This window comes from Cyprinus carpio, chromosome A1 (genome assembly GCF_018340385.1).
Source record: "Cyprinus carpio isolate SPL01 chromosome A1, ASM1834038v1, whole genome shotgun sequence".
NCBI classification, from domain to species: domain Eukaryota; kingdom Metazoa; phylum Chordata; class Actinopteri; order Cypriniformes; family Cyprinidae; genus Cyprinus; species Cyprinus carpio.
In genome coordinates this window covers 20,058,612-20,069,065 of record NC_056572.1, presented here as the reverse complement: position 1 = coordinate 20,069,065, position 10,454 = coordinate 20,058,612, and the positions used below count along the sequence as shown (strand labels likewise).

Sequence of the window (10,454 nt, the reverse complement as noted above, 5' to 3'; positions counted from 1 at the left end):
AAAAACAGTGATTTATTTATTTTTTTAAGTAGATTTTTTTTTTTGGCCAATTAAGCTTTTAGCAATTATTTCAAATGCATCTGATCACTCCACACAATAATCTAGAAACAATGTGAATGAACACAACAGCTTAAGCAGCAAACTTTGCAAAACACAAAATTGATGTCACTGCCAAAACTTTTGGCCACGACTGTACTCTTCTGTACAATGGTAAAGAAAACTTCAACATAACAGAAACTCTTTCAAATGTCAAATATAACTGAACATTAAACATTAATACATGGTTCTCTTTAAACAAAAACACATACATTAGTACTTAATTTCAATATTTAATTTCCGTATCCAGCCATATGCAAAGCATGCTGGGAACTAACAATCATGCCAAAATAAAACTGCTGTTTAATCAGTTTCTCAATTCAAGCCTCAAAACTGCTTAAGTTTCCTTAAAAAAAAAAATGGAAAAACATATCTCTTTTTTACAGTGTTGTAATAAGTCTCCTCCCTACTACTAGTCTATTTATGTACAAGTTTCTTATTTTCGTCTCCTTACAGTTTAACTTCTAAGCTCTTGGCCATGTTAACGTTACAAGTGGTCAGATTAGTCGTGTTAGGATAACATCATCAGGTTCTACACAAACATTCAATAAAGAAATGTTAATATTTCTGAACGTTTACATATATTTCTTAAATATAGGCGATATATATGAAAAAACACTAGGGGGCAATAGGTATCATCGAGAAGAGGCTACACCAACTGATGTAGGCCTAATGTAATGGATGATTACAAAACATTTTGCTGGATACTTTTGCAGCTTTGTTTAGTTCGTAGTTACACATATATTACAAGAACTATGTCAGGCATTGCTATAGAAATAATTATAAAAAATTGTATGCATTACAGACTCTCACGATAAGATTTAGCCGCAATTAGTCAGTATAAATAGCCCCTACCTGAACTGTAAAATATTGCCAGAATTTTTCAAGATATAATAGTCTTTCTTACAATACAAGACTGAATTCGCAAGATTTATTTGAAATTGATTGTCATTTTCTGTCATAAAACTATACAGCAAAATAAAGCAGCAAATTATACAAAAGTGCAACTACATAATTTGTTACATGATAGAAATCTAAGTAGTTTATTAATCTATCAATATACAAAAGATTAATGTAATGCATGTAATGAAATGTAACGCTTCAGGTTTTCCACCATGCCATTGGGACACTCATGTTTGTTCAATTTCTGTAACAAAATTGAAGAGAAATATAAAAATAAAGAGGGTCTAACAAGAATAAACAGCACATTGTTCACGTAGTGGTTGAAATGAAGGGTGCACTTTAGAAAATAACTATCAAATCTGATTAAATCACATTAATTCAAGTCAAGATGTTAATGATAAGTACGCTAAATGGTTACTCTGTTATCATGGAATTTATTTTGAATAATCTACAAAGAAAGAAAGAAAGAAAGAAAGAAAGAAAGAAAGAAAGAAAGAAAGAAAGAAAGAAAGAAAGAAAGATAAAAAAAGAAAAAGAGAAAATCACATTATAAATAGCTGTCATAAATTACAGTAATTGATCAGCAGATATAAATGTATATAATTCTATTTGAAATGGTTAAATCAAAAGCACTTCTGGTTTATTTGCTCTAGCTAAGAGTTTCAGTTTCATAGTAAAATAGGGGAGGCGCTATGAAGTAATGCTTTACGGTGAAGAAGGACAATAGTTCTGATTGGACAGAGTCCATGTACCATCGGGAAGACAGCCACTCCTCTACTACCGCGAAACGACGCGAAAATCTTATTAACCACGTGAATATATAAGCGAACAAGTTCTTTTCGCGCTTTTCGGTTATCCGCATCCAGAGGAATGGGTTTATTTCATATCATACGATGCAGTTTGGATATTTCCGACGGGTGGTGCATTTCACGGATTTCCCGCAGATTTAATTTTCTGTAATATCTTGGTGAATTTATTTGAAGGACTCCACAAGGCGAAACGGTATGTTTATGCGTTTGCCAAGTTGGTGCAACATCTGAGTATGCTTCTACGAGGTGGATTGTGATTAGGGTCGATGGGGTTGAAGAAAAGAGATGATAATATAGTTCAGGGTGAGGGGTGTGTGATTGCATGGATCCTTTCAGTTAACGCAGCCCAAATATACGAATTCATTCAAATTAATTAATTTCGAATATCAACAGGCTGTCAAGAGTAAGTCAATTAAAAAACTAACCACCGTTTAAGGTCTATTTTAAAGGAAAGACGTCCAGAAGAACCAGTTTAAGTGGGAGGGAACAGTTTTGTTTAGCTTGGCACCCTTGTTTATTTTGCGCCTGTTTCTTAAAATGATACAGTTGAGTATTGGAGATGGTCGGTTTTGTATCCTTTATTTGTAAAATTTGGGAACAGAAAATTTTCATATATTTTCATCATCTGAACTAAACACGTGAGGAATTATATATATATATATATATATATAATATATATATATATATATATATATATATATATATATATATATATATATATATATATAGGCTATGTATGTAGCAATAGATAGAGAGAGAGAGATAAAATGTTCCTGGCCTTATTCGCTACTGTTAAGTTGTCTGCTCTGTTGTTTTCTCAGGGAAGTACACAGGAAGGTGTTCAAGATTTCCCAGAAACCTAAGGTATTTTTCTGCTTATTTTTTGACTGGGTAATTGCTTACTTGTCGGTTCCATTGTGCTTTAATAGTTGTTTGAATGATCGCGTGGGCCTTTGCGCACTTGTTTATATTCTAAGTTGTTATTATGTAACGGGAAATGTTGTTTTGCTCAAGTCGATCAAAAAATACGACTTAATTTTAATTTAGGCTGAAAAAAAATTTGGTCTTTATAAATTAGCATAATAACAGATATCAGATCTACAGGCAAAGCTATGTGTTACTTTAATAACACATGCAGGGCTTGACAAAGGTTGTTAAAATGTCACAAAGTAGCTTAAAACTTCCTGTTTAGTTTTTGTTCAGAACACACAAACAAACGCGCGAGCGGATCAGATCTGAACAAAACAACATGTTGTGTGGATTACATATGTTCCTGTCGCATAGACTAAGCGTAAAGTTACTACATTTCTTTGTTTCATTTGTATTTACGTGTTGATGTTTGTAACTTCGTCTAGTTGGATTCGCCAGTTTAGTAGAATATCTGATGGCTTACGTCGCAATAATACATTTTTATAGTTGTTTTTAATTCTTATTTTTTATCATGCGTATTATAATTTGTACTATGTGCAATATTTATTGTTGTTTCTGTTTGTCTTGTTTACCTTCTCTTATTATATGAGAACATGTATCTCAGAAATGTTCCAGTTTATGGAAAAATATCTAATAGGCCTATAGACTTGACATGCTTTGTGCAGGCATATGAGTTTCTCTGAATACATTACTTTATTCAGTACAATACTCTCAAAAACAGTATCACAGTGAATTGAAAAAAAAAAGTTTTTTGTTTGTTTTAAGTTGACAGCTAATGTAAATCAGATTGGATATGTTAAAACACATGCAGACGTGCTTGAATAGTAGAGGTCACTGCATAGCTATATAGAGCACAACCACGTGACCAGCTTTACATTCCTCCTGCTTGGCCACCCTCTAGTTTTCTGCAAATGTGTTACACAGACATATGTTTTTGTTTTTTAAAGAAAGCTTTTTAGCAAGGATGTAACTACACTGTAAAAACCTGCAATCATTAAAGAGCTTAAAGAGCTATTTCTACTTGATAGATTTCTACCTATAAAAAATGAGCATTGTTGGTATAAAGTAATGTGTATATGCTGGTTCGTTGATAGTAAATATTTTTTGAATAAATAAAACATAGATGTTACTATTTGTTTCAGTGCACATATTCATGATTGGTGGGGACAAAATAGCAAATTTAAAAAAACCTAATAATAATAATAATAATAATAATAATAATAAAAAACCTCTATTGACAACTTTTATCAACTGAATATTGTGGTGGTCATTTCTGCTTCAGTTTGTGTCAAACTTGTGCAAAACCCAAATAGACAGGCTGATCAAAAGGTTTTTGCCAGTAATTATATGTAAATGAAAATCATTCTGAGAACATCCACATTAAACTTGACAAGTTCTAGATTAAAGCATTCCATTAGTGTGAGAGTATTAGATTCCATAAGGATTGTTTTTTGCTTATGAAGAAATCATCATGTAAGCAGTAGATTGTATTAATAGAAGTACCACCATCTGAGGGGATGTGGGGCAAAAAACATAATCAAAATCTACCATTTAGCAAAGCACATACTGTACACTTATACTTCCACTTGTAGTTGCAGTTAAGTGGCTGTTTTTAAATAAATTTCTAAATTAAAAAATAAAAAATCTAAATTTCTAAATTACTTTCACTATGTACATTATACAAGCATATTATTATAATATACACAAAGAGTGCATATTGATATCTTCCACTGTAGTTTGTGTCAATGTTTTAAGAAAAAAAATCTTTAATATAAAACAAATCAAAACTAAAATCAAAATGCAAAAAAGTGATGTCAGTATTCACTCAGCCACTCAGCTTTTCAAGTGACAATATTTAAATAATAATTAAATGATAATTAACTACTACCCTAAATAAACTTTATAAATGTTCTCTTTAGTTTTTTTTTTTTTTTGACTTAAACATTATCAAATTTATGTAGTTCATAATTATATATTCTCAACTGTTTAAACAAGTTTATTTTTCAGTGTAAGTACTTGAAGAAAATAATTACTCTGAAATCATGATGTAAATATTCCAACGGACCTAAAACACATCAGATAGCAAACTAATTCAATACACTGAAAAACGGGTAACCTAAAATGGTAACATCTGTATTAACTGGTTTGACTCAAGACAGAAATATTATTTATCATCACTGAATCAACCGAAATACTTTTATACCAACAAAACTAAATTTTATCGGTTAAATTAAGTAGAAATAGCTGAAAACAATTCCAGGTCATCAGTTTTTGTAATGATTGTAATGATTACTATCTTTGTAATCATTGGGAATAATTTATACAACCCCAACTGTGTTGCTAAGCATTACAAAATGATTTGCAAAACTAGTGCTTGTATTTGAGGTTATATTAGCCGTTGATTTATACATTTGTTGTTCGTATAGTCATTTGTCTAAATGTTCACATGTAACACAAATATTGTACATTTGAAAAGGCAGTGTTTTCTGTACTAAATGGTATTTGTGTTTGATAGTGGAATCATATTGAATATTTTCTTAACATTAAAATATTTTATTAGTAGATTTAGGAGTGTTTACAAATAGTAATTTAGTGAAAATCAAAGACAATCTTTTAACAGCTCTGAGTGTGATTGTCAGCAATGTTTGACAGAATCAGTCAACTTTAAATGTGATAAGTATAAATTTAAATACATCTAATACATTAAATAAAATTAAATAATAAAGATAATGCAATTATAGAATTTATATAATTTACAACATCACAGGTATAGTGATCATTAAAGCTTAGTGAAGAAGTATGTATTTTAGGGTAGTCTTTGTGTTTTTGTGAAGCTATTCATGATCGTTTTAAACATTATTTATTATAAGTCTCAATTTCCTGCTTCTTTAATTAATTTAAAATAAGATTTAAATGATGTTATTCAACAGATCTGTTTATTTCATCAAATTGTCTTTCTTTTTGGGAAAAAAAAAAACTGACTAATTCTTTCTATACTTTTTGAGGAAAATAGACAGCCTAAATGTAGAATTAAAAATTAAAATCATGTCATTAATTTTATATAAAAAAAATTAAAGCTCTTCAAAGTTTCAGAAAGAAAAAAATTGGGTGTTTCTGAGGAGGGAGGTTGTTTTTTGTATGCGTTTGTGTGCAAGTGCTTTTTCGGCATTACTTTTTATTAAAACATAGAGAAATACGGTAGTACGAAGACAGTGGAAGTGGGCCAAGCCAACCGGCTTGTGTGTGTGTGTGTGTGTGTGTAACCAGAGCCGAGCAGATCAGATGCCACACTGTGAACAGGGCTTCGGTTCTGTCGCCCTGTCATCTGATGCACAGGAATTCTGTCACAGAACACATTGAATGAACTGTTGCAGGTATCATGATTAAAATAGCAGATACAGAGTAAGATTTTATACATATATATAAAATGTTAAAATATATATATATACAACTGCTGCTTAGTAATTGTTTTAGTTTATGTATTATGATGATGGCAAAAGTGTTTATTTGAAGATGATTTTTAAAGTTACACATTTTTAATCGCTAATGCCTGTATGTGGGGATTTAATTGTGGTTTTATGTGAACACTCCTCAGGATTCTTGGAGTCCCAAGATCGACTTTTACTCTGACTGCTTTCAGTAGCCGTGTAAAACAGTGAACTGCTTAGTCTGAACCCTTTTGTTAAATTTTCAAATGATCATTTTTGTAATGTACATAGTTTGAAGATTCCCTGTTTCCCACTTGCTTCAATGCGGTGACACTTTCCCTATAAGCCGGTTCTTTTTAGTGAATCAAAAATAAATAAAAGCCTGATGAAAGACTCTTGAGATGATTTACTGCTTTGTATTAGTCTGAAACTCCGTCCTGTTTAATTTTCAGCATTAGCAGAGAGGGAATTTCCTTTTATATGTAAGCAAAATTGAGATTATAATGGAAATATACCCAAATAAATGAGAACCAAATCTCATTGAGTTCCTGTGAATTTGAATCAAATCTGTATTGATACCCAGCCCTGCTGCTGATGTCTAATAGAGCTAATAGCAGTTTTGGCACAGCTTTAGCAAACTTGCATTCAGCCTTGCTCTGTTTTGTTATTGTATGTAACACCCAATTTTGTACAGACGCTGATATTTATATGGTATTACAATACTAAATTATACTAAAAAAGCTTTTACTTGATAAAGTGTGAACTATCAATCAGATGCCCGAAGGCATGTAGGTAATTGGTTTTGGTAACACTTTATTATAACTTTCATTTATAAATCATTAACAAACATTATATAATGCTTAACAGATCATTAATTAATATATACTGTATTCACTTAGCTAGAAATATGAGATAATGTTCTTGTTAATGTTTATTAATTAACTTACTAAACAGTACCTAATGATTAACATATGATTATTTAATGTAAACTGAAATGCTTACTGACAAATGTCAGTACCCAATCTAAAGTGGAAACTATTCATTATCTGCAAATGTTTATATATGTTTACTAATCATTAAAACCTTTATGATTTCATCTTGATGACAAAAAGTGTCCCAAAAGACCTGAATTTACCCTATTCACACATCTTTACTAATCATTTATTAATCATTTGTTCATGTTTTTGCAGTAGCCAATCTAAAGTTTAAACTATTCATCATTTGCCAATGTTTATAAATGATAATTAATCATTTAGTATCTTTATGGGCACTGGACTTTTAGCTAATGTAAGAAGGTTTGTGTAAAGGGTGGCTGGTTAAGTTTATCTAATGCATCTAATGCACTTATCTGTATACTACTCTTCAGTATATTATTAAACAGGATATTCCTTGAATCATAAATAAACGGGAAAACAAATATTTTTTAAAAAAGAAAATACTTGTTCATTTTTCTACAGTAAAATATGAAACAATTAAAAATATAATAAAAACAGATTGAACCATGTTCCCTTGTTGCGCATTAGCACAAGCTTTTAAACATTTTATAACATCTGTTAAAATCATTTGTAGATTTGCAATAAGTGCTTGATCACATGGAACTGAAAGTTTAATGATATTTTTAAGCATTTTAACTTGCATGAAATAATGATTTGTTTGAACATTATCTAATGTTTAATAAGTTTATTAGCAAACATCAACAAGCATATTATCTCATGCTTCTAACTCTTTGAATATATTTTGACTAATGATCCATTAAGCATTATATAATATTTGTTAATGATTTATTAATGAAAGTTATTATAGTGTTACACAGGTTTTTCAGAAAAGTGTTTTAGGGTGAATTATTATTATTATTATTATTATTTTTTAATTATGCTGTGTAGTTTAAAAATGTTGTAATATGAAAGTAAGTTAAATGGAAATTCAGGGTGATTCAGGGTTTTATTGCATTGCCAGTACTTTTGATATGTCTGGACAAAGTGGACAGTATCTGAACTCTGTTACACCAGTAGAGGGAGTACAGGCGGTATTAAGAGATTACATGGATAAAACCCATCTCCATTCATCCTTTCTGTTTCTTTTCTTCTCATTGACCGCATCCATTAACACCTCTTGTGGCGGTTTCTGGACATTGTGCATGGCACTGGTAGTCCATCAGGTGTTTACAGTCTCTGTTTCTGTATTCATCTCTCTTTAAACACACACACACACACTCACATGCATTGACTTGATCACATTCAATGCTCTTGCCCCATACTGTATGTCTTGGTGATGGTGCAGAAGTTGCCATGGTAACCCCATAGCTGGAGAGTGTGGAGGTATAGGCTGTTCAGCTGGGCTTTTGTTATGGATGGAGTATGTGAGTCTAGAGCAACACAATAGCCCACTGAGACTAGCTCAAAGGAGAGGGAATTTACTGGGAAAATTGTGATCTATAAGTACTGTGAGAAACGTTGGGAAGCAGAAACAATAACGTGCTGTGAAAGCAAAGTGAAAGGAACACTCCCTATCTGCTGATGGGTGTCGGCTGTTCAACAGGTTAGGTAACATGTTTAAGACACGCATAGAAGAGTTGAGTGTTCATTTCTAGCTTTATCCAAAAGAACTACTGAAACTACTAATGTTTAAATAAAAAATACACATTGTCCTGTTCTGAAAATTTACTCTTAATGCCTTGTATTCTTCTTGAGAGTCAGTGGATGTTTGTAGCCTCAGTATGAAAAGATGGATGTCAAAATCATGTTCTAAAATGTCTCAAATATGCAGAAGATCCTGGAAAACCAAGGATTGTGCAGGACCTGGAGGACTTTTCTGAATAACTGTAAGCAGTTTTACTTTTTTCAGACAGACAAGGCACTAATCAATTGATGAAACGTTGAAATTCATGAAAAAAAGAAACAAAAAAAGATCAAAATAATAATAAAAAATGTGTGGATTACTATTTCCATAGCACTGTATATGTGTGAATGTTTAATGGATGTGTTCAATAAATATGTAAATAAATGTGTGTGTGAGAGTTTTTTTATTCAATCCAGAAATCACACATATACCATATATCACATTTATTTCACTGCAGTTGAACAACCAGTCAGTATTTACACTGACTGACAAGCCTTGAGTACACAATAACCGATGTGCGATGAAAATTACGACTTGTCTTGCACATCATGAGGTTAGTCAAGAACTGCAATTGACAATAAATCTTATCTCTTAAAATAATTCATCAAATTGCCGTTTGCAATGTTTTACTTTCTCAAATTCACCTGTGGAAATTGCAGGTCAGTTACCCACTGACCATTTGCCCTGTGATAAGGATACTGAGTAACAAGGTTCATTGTGTTGCCAGTATTTCAGAGTTGACATTATAAAGGTGGAAGGTATGCTTCGGTGATGTTTAGCTACTACTCCCTAAAAGTGACAACTTTCGTATATAAGTATTTTACTGTTACTTTTGCAGTGATGGAATAATGCAGACATTCAGAAATGGCTCTTACTGTCATGTGAATCATCTGCGTCTATTATTTCTAACAATTTCCGGTATTTTCTTAACAAGAACCAGTTCACCATTCCCAGCATTGTGGGTTTGTAAATTGAGTCAGTTTTACCACGTACATTTACATGCTGTTCTGGAATGCAAACCTTTGTGCCTGTCTGTAACTTGTTCTGTTGCTGTGTGAGACTGTGACACAATCATATTAGAAGAGTCACTCATGGTTTCACTCTGAATCTTCAATGGCATGACAAAAGAAATTGTATTTTTCCTGATTGATGAGTTTTTTGTTTGAATGTTAAAAGAAAAATACAGTGTACCATGAAAAAAAAAAAAACATGAACACAATGTACCTTTTTATTGCATTGTCTTCACTGGCTGCTCTCATGAACAGACATACCTGTACAGTGTGGAATGTATTTTTGTATTTTAAAACACAAGCTTATAATTTGCTCAAAACGATTTAGTTATAATTAATGAATTAATGTCTGAATCTCTTACTGAGCCTCAAGTCTTGCTTTCCGGTTTGACCTCAAGTCAGAATTTCCAATTAAGCAAAAAGGTTCATAAATCTTCCATCAATCAATCTTCCTTCAAATAAATAAATAGATAAATAAAAAACCTCACGGATTGGTTGTGTTGTTCATATGTGACCCTGAACCACAAAACCAGTTTTAAGTCGCTGGGGTATATTTTTAGCAATAGCCAAAAAAACATTGTATGGGTCAAATTTATCGATTTTTCTCTTATGACAAAAATCATTAGGATATTAAGTAAAGATCATGTTCCATGAAGATA

General features: G+C 31.6%; 1 protein-coding gene across 3 annotated transcripts in view; it reads left to right on the top strand.

Annotated features, from left to right (window-relative positions):
- The first annotated feature begins 1,728 nt into the window (after positions 1 to 1,728).
- Positions 1,729 to 10,454, top strand: part of LOC109107133 (insulin-like growth factor 2 mRNA-binding protein 2) — a 32,188-nt gene continuing 23,462 nt past the window's right edge. The window contains exons 1-2 of one of the 3 annotated variants that reach the window (XM_042756987.1): positions 1,729 to 2,001; positions 2,630 to 2,672. The gene's annotated coding sequence lies outside the window, so the exon portion shown is untranslated. Of the gene's footprint in view, positions 2,002 to 2,629; positions 2,673 to 8,012; positions 8,988 to 10,454 lie in introns of those variants that run through there. The other 2 variants (XM_042757002.1, XM_042757008.1) reach the window with 2 other exon arrangements.